Source organism: Adiantum capillus-veneris, chromosome 28 (genome assembly GCF_014529385.1).
Source record: "Adiantum capillus-veneris isolate H3 chromosome 28, ASM1452938v2, whole genome shotgun sequence".
Classification (NCBI taxonomy): domain Eukaryota; kingdom Viridiplantae; phylum Streptophyta; class Polypodiopsida; order Polypodiales; family Pteridaceae; genus Adiantum; species Adiantum capillus-veneris.
The window spans coordinates 133,303,275-133,313,869 of record NC_140958.1 but is presented as its reverse complement, the minus strand read 5'-3'; positions in this window follow the sequence as shown (position 1 = coordinate 133,313,869).

Genomic DNA, 10,595 nt, shown 5'->3' with positions numbered 1-10,595 from the left:
ACAAGATGGGAGCCACAGTCACATGCACCCCATTTTCCTAGTAACCAGAGTGGGACATTCACCTCAATTAGAAATATTGCTAAAACCTTCCCTCCTTCCCTATATAAGGAGGCCATGAGAGCTCACTAAAAAAACACACACAACATCACCAAAGAATACACTATGCATTGTGTGTGTGCCTAGTGCACACACACACACCCACACCATCACCATCACCGCAATCACCATGCTCGTCTTGAGCATGACCTCTACACCCTTGGGCTATGGAAGATGAAGGGCAGCTAAATGAAGGATGATGGCCATAACCCTAGTGCGAGTCTTCACCATCAACTCCCACCTATCCGCCATGTTCTCTACCACTCTCTCCCTTCTCATTCCCCTACCCTATGCTCCCCATTTCATCGCCTTATTCTCTAAATAAAGCTTGAGGTTTTGTATTTTTTTTTCCTGCAATGTTTTGCCCATGTGAGGTGTGCGGAATCGCCACCTAGTCTTTTGTTTGGAGTGAGCTTGTGTATGTGTGAAGGGTGTGCCATCTTTCTGTGGTGCCTAAGTACTAAGCCGCAGTACCCCCTCCCTCACTCTCTCTCTCTCTCTCTCTCTCTCTCTCTCTCTCTCTCTCTCTCTCTCTCTCTCTCTCTCTCTCGATCTCATTTCCCTTCCTCTTCATCATTACTCCCAAGCATCCATCTCTCTTGGATGAAAACTTTGTTATGGTGGTGTGTTTTTGCGTCCTAGCTGCTGAAGCTAGGTGGTGCCCCCTGTTTGCTTTACCATGACAGGCTCGAGGTGCGCCATTCGGTCCCCGGTGTTTTAGAGGCCGTCGGGGTTCGGGGTTCGCTTTGCTCCCTTCAATATATGTATACATATATATACATATACATATATATATTTATTTATTTATATATATATAGAGAGAGAGAGGGGGGGGGAAATGAAAATGAAATGAAATGTCACATTAACATCTTATAAAGTCCAAATGACCTATGTGACCAAAAGGTTATATCCATGTGTGGCTCTAGTACAATATATTTTTGTGGTGTGGGAGCATATTTTGGTACCTAGTTCTATATCCTCTATTTTGCACTAATGGTGTAATGAGTCAACACCTTGTAATTTCCTTTAAGGGTAAATCTTGGCTTGTTTTGGATTCACTTAGGTATATTTTCTAGTTATATAGCAAACATGGTGTTTGGTGGACACAATGGTCTGACACGTAAAAGGCGGATGTACACCTAATGAGGATTCTCAATTGTAATATATTTTGTCATGCCCTCTTAGCCTCACTGATTCTACATACCGTGTAAATGGTCGAATGGCTGTGGGAGAGTCCCCTTAGCTCTAAATTCAAAACCCTTAGTTTTGAAAAAACACATAATCATTAGCTTGAAGAAGTATTGGATGTCGACTGTGAGAGCTTCTTGCTGCCATAACTTATAATCAGCTTTTATTCTTGTCTGGTAATCAGAATTCAATTCCGAATAGCACATTGTGTTCCTTGTCTCTTTCTCTACAATCTAAGTGTAATCATTCTCAATTTTGTTGTAGTTTGCAACGTCTTGTTTGTGAGCTAAATGCATTGATTTGAGGTCTTAAGTGGTTGTTTTTTTTATTTTTTGACCTTGAATAAGTGTTTCTATGCTTCAGGAGGACCTTTTCATGTAGTTCTTTTTCAATTTTATGCACAGTTTTTGTGATCGGTTGTGATTTATGTACCTTCCCAAATGACTACAAAACTTGGTAGGATTGTACCCTTAGGTGTTGTAATACCTCTCCTTAAGTTTCATTGGATTCCAAATTCATTTGGATGCCGAAAAGGTGTGATGACCTAGAGCAGTGAGATCGGATATAGACTGATTTTTTGATCAGAAAGTGGGTGATTTTCTTTTGTTGTAGTATGAATATCCCTCTAAGTTTACTTTGATGAGATTGACACTCTCATTAAGTCTATGTGCCCCATCCTGAGTCGCTTCCTTGCATATTGACATTATGTTAGTACCAAAAAGCTATGTTGCAGACATCCGTCGTGGCAACCCGCTAACATTGGTGCACTGCCGAGGAAGTCAATCCTTAGGTGGTGAGTGACTCAGCTATACAAAAAATCCCTTCCAAATCTTTTGGCACCCATTTCGTGTACACATAGACAGTAAAGCAGCTAGACATAGGTTTAGTGTTTAGTAAAGACTGGAGTCCGAAACTAGCCAATGCTACTCCTTGTGAGCAAAGAAAGATGTGAGTGACGTACAAAAGAGTATTTCATTCTTTGATTTTACCATGCTTAGAAAGGACTGTTTCACCATACAATTCGTTGTCATTTCTATATTGTTAAATTTATTTATGTTTGTGCATCTATTTTAGTTCATAAGAGTAGGTTAAGTAGCAATTTCCACCATCAATTGGGGCCAAAAGGATCAATGTAAAACCTGTCCAAAGCCTTATTTTGGTGCCGAAGACCATAACTCTGAAAAGTTAAAAAATTGATGGTCGGAGCTTCAAAGCTGATCTAAACCCAACAAAACTTGGCAAAAGGGGATATACAAGCTTGAAGGAGATAGACCGTGCGGAATTCTTCCAGCTTTCCTATCCACCATGGATCACGATCCATGTACCTTTAAAGCCAAGTAAGCACAAATTGTTTCCTTTGCTTAGAACAGACTCTCAGCTATCAAAATCTTGAGTTTGGTCAAAAATAGAGTGCTAAAAGAACATTCAAATAAAGAAACTGGGGTTAAACAGAGAAAAACCTTGAAAATTGAAAAAATCTGAAAAAAAAACTAAACTTTTATTTGTTCAAATTCAAAAAGGGGTGAGAATTGGATTCAACTAAACGTAGGAAACCAGCAGGACAAAAAATCATGACCAGATGCTGCCAAACATGGATCACGATCCATGTTCTTACTAGACATTTGTAAGGGAAATTTAATTAGTGCACTCCTGAGAACTAAGGGAATAACTTTTCCAAAAGGAGCCACAACAAAAAAGTAAAAAACCCTGATCAAAATACCAAAAAAGGAGATGTTTGCAAAAAAAATCGCAAAGCAGCCACAAAATCTTGCTTTTGACTTAGGAAAAGTGGGTCAAATCCAAAAACATTTGGGGAAGAGCATCACCACACCCTCTGTCACAAGCTCACCAAAGGTCATGCCAAAATCTTGCCAAACATGGATCGTGATCCATGTTCCTTTTTGGAATTTTGAGCTAATATTTGACAGGTAGAAAAGTGATACATTTGATCTTTCTCCCAAATAACTCTTATACAAAAAAAGTTCAAATGGTAGTATAAAAGGGCATAAAATAGATCAAGGGGGAAACCACAAAATAGACCCTAAAATTGACTTTTGGTTGACCTAAAAAACTCAAAATCACACAAAACCATATATCTAGCATCAGTAGACCAAGGACTAGCTGTGTACCAAGTTTTAGTGCATTTTGGCACTGAGGTACATGGATCGCGATCCATGTTCCTCTGAAAAAATTTATTACAAAACTTGCACCATTGTTAGAGGACATCATAGGGAGTCTATTGGTCTTCTCAAAACTGGATTTGGAGAAGCCCAAAAGCCCAAAACTGCCAAGTACTCTGGTAAAGTATCAAAATTGACTTGATTTCAATCCAGAGGCCCATTTTCAAAAAATTGATACCATAGGACCTACTAATCATGCTAAATGTGATGGTACCAAGAAAAGTCAATGTGGACTCCCAATGGATCGCGATCCATGTTCCTCTAAGTCAACATAAGAGCAAAATTTGACCACAGAGAGAGGTAGTCCCCAGGAATTTGGTGGCCTTTTCAAAATTGAAATTGGACCTGAATTGTTGATGTTGTGAGTAAAATTGTGGACTTTTGAAAAACCTAGTTAAATTTTGTTAATTGAAAGCTATAACTAATAGGAACGGTTGTAAACTCACAGCTATCAAGCATTTTTTGACAGGTTGCAAGTGCTAGAGAATACTACCCAACAAGGTAAGATCAGAACTAGGAATTCAGGATAGCTAATGAGGTAACCCGGTTTGGATTTTGCAATATCAATTCTTCATGTATTTATGATTAGGAAGATTGTATCAGAATAGGAATCCCAACCTTATAGACCAAGTGAGAAATTATTCATTTGAAGGTAGCGTGAATCAAAGAACACGGCATCCTTTAGAATCCATTGTAAAGGAAAGCTTTTCTGACACCTCGTAGGAAATATCATACACCCTAATTTAGCTAAGGAGTCCAACAAGTTGAACCCTAAGGAACAACTTCCATGGGGGAAGGTCCTTCTCAACCTACATCTGACGTGAAATTGTTGTATTTAAAGTTTCAATTTGCAAATATTCTTAAGGCCAAAATCTATAAGGATGGAATGGACCGCTACTGTGTTAAGTTGGAGAATAAGCCAAGCGAGTTCAAGGACCTTGTAGATGTGGATTATGATGGAGATAGATATTTTGACAGAGAGGGAATGATGTACCTAGTGGTTCACAACCCCTTTATTATGGACAAATGGAGGATGACTGGCACCAAGGACAAGGTAGATGAAGAGCTAGCAGATGAACCACCCAAAATGGATAAGCAAAACGCGGTGCTCAAACGCACCAATGAGACAGATCATTTTAATACAGAAAACACTTACGTGGGGCTATATAAATTCAATAATGGAGAACAAACACTCTATTATAGATGTGATGAACCCCACATCAAGGAACTGACTGACCGCAAAAAACTATACATTTTTACTTACACAGAGTGGAGAAGTATTCAGGTGGTCATAACGGATAAGTACGGACAAAAATACTCTCCTATGGACCGTAAGGAGCTAGAATGATATACATATTTTGCGGGACCACTCCACCAATACTATGTAAATTCAAAAGAAGTGAAAACCACGACTACTCACACAAGATTAGAAATTGGGAATGTAAGTCCAGTAAGAACTAGAGTGGAAGATTCTTTTGGCCTATGGGATCAACGGGGTCTAGGGCCTCTATGAATACACAGAGGGGCAGTGTGGCACGTGATCTAATGTACACAACTAGAATCCCTCCGACTATTATACGAGATTGACCTGATGAACGTATGGCATATAGGATATCAATTATAGTGCTAAGAGGAGAATATGAACCTAGAGAGACCACACCAGGAGGACGAGGGGTGGTGAGGGTGGTTGCATAATCTAGATGCATGTGACCATCTCAAGTGAAAAAGTGTGTACCCAAAAAGTATAGTGGGTTGGGAGATCTGTATGTTCATGTTTCAATCTTCAAACAAGTGTTGAGGGCGGAATAGGTAACCGATTTTCATACTCAATATGAAGGTTTTGGGTTGACTCTAGAAGGAACTGGTTTGACCCGGTTATAACCCTTAAACAGCCTAGAATTCCCAAGTATTGAGCAACTTCTCCGAGAATTCGTTGAGGAATTCTCAAAGAGAGGAATTAAGCATAATAATATCTCCTAGATCTATGTATTTAGACAAAAGGAGAAGGAAAAGGTGAAGGAAGCCTCGCTTCAATTTAAGCAATACATAGAAATATGCACTGTTAGTGAACTCCCTCAAGATGAGAGACTCTCAGTTCTTTTAATAGAAGGATTGCAAAATGAAACTCTCAAAAAAGACTTGCACTTAAAGGCATGTGTTACTTTTGAGCAAGTCATGAAAGAGGCGTTGTATCTAGTAGATAATTGCAAGGCATATGGAGAGGTGACAAAAGACACAGACTAAGGGATGAGTAGCACCTCTTCAACCACTAGTGAGTCCACAATGAAATTGGGTGGGCAAAACCCAAATGTGCCAATGTTGATCAAATGATCGAGGAAGTGATCACAAGGATGAACCAAGGAAACAGGACAAACCCAAACACACCCACCCAAAAATGTGACACTTGTCGAGGAGATCATCTAACTCAGTGGTGCACCCTTCAACAGAGGCTAGGAGTAAACGTATCGCGTGTACTGAAGTGGTGTGCTACTGAACAAAAATGGACAAATTATGAAACCCACAAATGTTTCTATAATAGAAACTATATTAGAGAGAGACAATGAGCCACATGGAGGGCAACAGCTACCACCCCCTCCAAGATACCAAGTCTAAGGGCCAAATAATGCAATCCAAGGACAGGAAAAATCTCAACTTGTGTTGGGGCACCAGCCTCCTTTGCCCCAGGAAAATAGGGCCATGGTAAGGATTTCTCAACCTATAGATACACCTTCTGATCAGAGTATAGTCCAGATAGCGTCATACCGAGAAGATTTAGACAATACCTATGAGAGGGGATTTGATAAAAATGCATATGCTTTGGAGGGATAAATTCCATGGATGGTTCTTGAAGAGATGTCAGATCCCTCATACATAGCACAGCCAACAAAAAACCATTACTTGGTCGATGAAAATATGCTTATGTTCATGGAAAACTAGAACTACAAACCTAGGGGATATCCTCTAGAATAGGACTGTCAGCAGGCCAAGGGCCAGGATGGACATGTGGTCAAGGGGATCCTATAATTAGTAGGCAGGGCCTATATAGGGTATGGTTTGGTGGAGAGTTGCATGGTCCAGTCCCCTGCGTCTTACATTGGTATCAGAGCAAGGTGGGAGAAGGAAAAAGGGACCTATGGAAGAGGGGAGATGGAGGTCTCACATGGAGTTTGCATGCTCTCTCTCTCTCTCTCTCTCTCTCTCTCTCTCTCTCTCTCTCTCTCTCTCTCTCTCTCTCTCTCTCTCTCTCTCTCTCTCTCTCTCTCTCTCTCTCTCTCTCTCTCATAATTATTCGCATGGTGAAGCATGACTCTTGTTTTGGAGGAAGTCTATGGAGGGCACGAGTTGCAAGCCTGTGTTGCATGTTTTTGCATGTTTGATATCTCTCTCTCTCGCCTTCAAGGGGGAGGAAGGGCATGTTTGGCAAGGGGTATGTATGAGAGCATGAAGTCGTGGGGAAGGTTGCTTGCAAGGTGGGAGGTCCAAAGAGGGCTATGAGAACGAATGTGTGCAGGGCCGCTTGCACCAAATGGGGAAGAGATGCCGACTGTTGCCAAACGCCACAAGGGCGTATTCTTCAGGAGTGCAAGGACGTGAGGACCAATTTCATGTCACAGGTGCGTGGCTAGTGGACCTACACGGTCGTTTGTCTCTATGTCTCAAGCTTTGCAGTAGGCGGTTGATTCCGCCATCATTTGTTTTATGAGCTCCTTATTCAGATTTAATGCCCAAGGCCATGAGGCCTTGGGAAAAATTGTTTAAAAGTTTAAGGGAGGGTGCACCCCCCCCCCCCCTCTTGGAGTTCGAGGCTTCCAAGGCAGGGAGCTTAGCATGATTTTCTACAATTTCAAAAACCCAACAGAAAATCAAAAATTCAGCAAATCAAATTTTTGGTATTTTGTGGATCATGGTTGAAGAACAAACATACATGGTCACATAGTAACCATTTGTGTTTAATCACGACCTCAGGCATGGAGGTAGAGTAACGCTAACCACCAAGGCCGCATACACCGATCATGCAAGGCATGCGCATAGCAGATATCACTTTCACGAGCTTGATCTTAGGTGGTGAATTGGGCAAGGCCCTCCACCATTGGAGTAACATTTCATGTGTATTGAAATATTCACATGGTCATCAAGAACCTCCATATGGAACTTGTCAAGTTCAAAATTTCGATGCACAAGCAAGGCTTATTGCTAGTTTTGATCATGTATGCCAAAGCATGGCTCCTCAACAAGTTTTCTACAATCACTGAAGCAAGATCAGACAAGGTTTCAAGAGTAACTGGCAAACCGTGCATGCCAGTACTATTGGAGGACAAGTACGCTTAGTTTGTGCAATATTTTATTGGTGATTTTATGTTTTTAGTATGGTATCCTACTCGACAAGGTCAATTCTAAAAGGGGTATACAACCAAGCTTCCAGGGACATAGATCCCTATCTCTTTATGCATTGGATACATAAGTATGTCGAAGCCATTGTAGCTTGCCAGGGAGCAGGCGATATAGGTACATGAAGCATAGTGGACATCCCCAACTATGAGCTGAATTTCATGTCAACAACCACATGAATTTTCACTACGCCAACTTGTCAAGCAAATATTTCTTTGATCAAGTAGTGTTTGATAATAACTTCCATTTGATAGCTCAGCTATAGATGACCATCGGGCAATGTTATGATTCTCAATCAGTAGCAAAATTTGGCAAGGCCGTTTCCCTATGAAATTTTGACAAGGTCAATCTTTTTTTGCTCGGACATATATGTGTCACCAAGAGAATCTGTTAGCTATGAGCACTCAGGTTACATTCTTGTCTCATCCATTTGATGACCTTCTGTGAATCAAGGCTTCTATTTCTGCGTCTTGCATTGAGACTCCCCACATTCCGCATATGCTATGAACATACAAACTTGGGAAGGATTTGGCAATATGCTTGCAGGTTATTTCATTACATGACAGACGGGCGTATATGATACAAGGGATGTATATGTACATATGACAGCTCCCACCCGTGCAGCAGATATGGCTATGAGCCATTTTTATGCGACTTTTCTTCCATGGAATCTCGGGCCAAATGGTTACAGCAATGATCAGGTTAGACAATTTTACGTTCTTGTTATTTTTCCATGTTTACACCTTTGATTGGACATTATTGGTTTTGTGCAAAGCAAAGTGCTTTGACAATTTTACATGAAGCAAGGCTTCTCCCTTGTGCCAAGGTACTGCACAATGAATTGGCATCAAGGGCAGTGGCACACAAGTTTGAAAAAACTGGCAAAAGAGGGAATATCACCTCACAAAATCCCTACCAGTTTAGCCTGTGCAAGGCACATATGGTTTGAGGCCATCACTTTTTCCAAGGGCTTATGATTATGTATGCATGGCATGCTAGTCAGGTGGATTCAATTCTACCGCCTCATGCAACACACTTTTGCTATAACACCAGACACTTTGTCAAGGACAAGATGAGTTCTGGATTTTCTAACATGATTTTTGGGTTGCTATCAACACAGAAAAACACTAAAAAGAACCTAAAACTCGGTCTTAATTCAAAGGCAAAGTGCTATCATTAACTCACACTGGTGTCGTCACAACCACATACACGGTAGGTGGGTCAGTATGTGCCTTGTTTGTGTGTTTCTATTACCTCTCTCGATGAGAGATCAGTCATAGCAGAAAAATGTTGCATGCTTATAGGATAAGCTACACATTAGGCATAAGATGCACAAGAGCATGGCAATCAACTATGCACATCATAGTCGTTTAAGGAAGGTTCCTCAGCCCAGCCTGCTCTTCTTTTCTCTCATTCTTCTTTCTCTCGAAGAATAATGTAAACTTTTTATGAATATTTTGATACATGTTTTTCCTGTGAGTCATCTTGAGCCAAGGTGCGCTAACTCTCTGCTAGTAATTGGCTAAGATGCTAATCCAATTAGTCTTCATCAGCTCCTCGATTGAACACTACTTTGTTATTGGCCTAAACGCTATGAGTCACACCGGCTGAGAGCCATAGTCAACAGCAGACCTAGGATAAGACCCAAATGATGGCATTTCTTGGGTGATTATTCTCCAGCTTGAATAGATCTACTGAGTGGACTCCCCATCGACGTTAATGGCCAAGCAAGAGTCTTGCCATTATATATGGGTATTTTGTAAGCACTACATGTTTTGGTGTGACTTTTCAGCTGAGTTTTGAACGAGCTTACACTCGCATAGGCTGATCTATAACATGGGGTCTAGATGCAGCAAGAATTTCAAACAGCATGGCTGTCCATAAGAGCTAGGCATTTCACTTGTGGATCTCTTGCTCTCTCTATACAACTACGAGTTTCTATGGATGTACAGTTTTGGGGTAAGACCCAGTGGGTGTTTACTAAATTGTCCCATTGGCATTAAGGATCACAGTTTGATCTATTCTCGTTATACTTTCAAGGAAAGCAGTCCGCAATCTACCATGCGGTAGTAGACAAATTTAACTTTTCAAGTTTACTCCAATCATTCTATACACGATTGACTATGTTGGTTACCCTTACCTGCTAGTTGAGTAGTTCTTACCAAGGGGTTTGACTACGTAGATTCTAACCAAAGGGTTTGGATTGCAAAGGCTGTTAACACCCAGGGTTTCCAGTGCAATGTTGCTTGGTTTTTTCAAGTAGTATAAATACTCTTGAATGTTTCAGAGCCATGCCATGGGCATGTCGAAACAAAGTATTTTGGGCCATAGTGTCCAGTATACATTATGTTGTTATAAGCCCACTTGTCGGGTTCAATGTGGCACATGTTGTCACATGGGATACAACATGGTCTAGGAACTCAAGGAGTTCAGTTTAGCCAGTGTGGAGCATGATAATGAGGGTCCCTCTCACTCGCATCGCAGAGTGTCTGTAGTTAACTCCACACACAAGTACAAGCTCATACTTGATGGATGTCACTTTTCTTGATATCCTTATTTGAGACATATTCCACATGCGGAAAATATGAATCTCTGGGACTGACACTGGTGCCAGATTCCTAATGATGTGTCGTGACAAAGTCCCTAGGTGTTGATCACATCCGTTCATTAGACCATTTGAAGCACACAATATCAAGCACAATTTTAGTGGCCAGAAATTGTCGAGTACTAAGTACAGACATA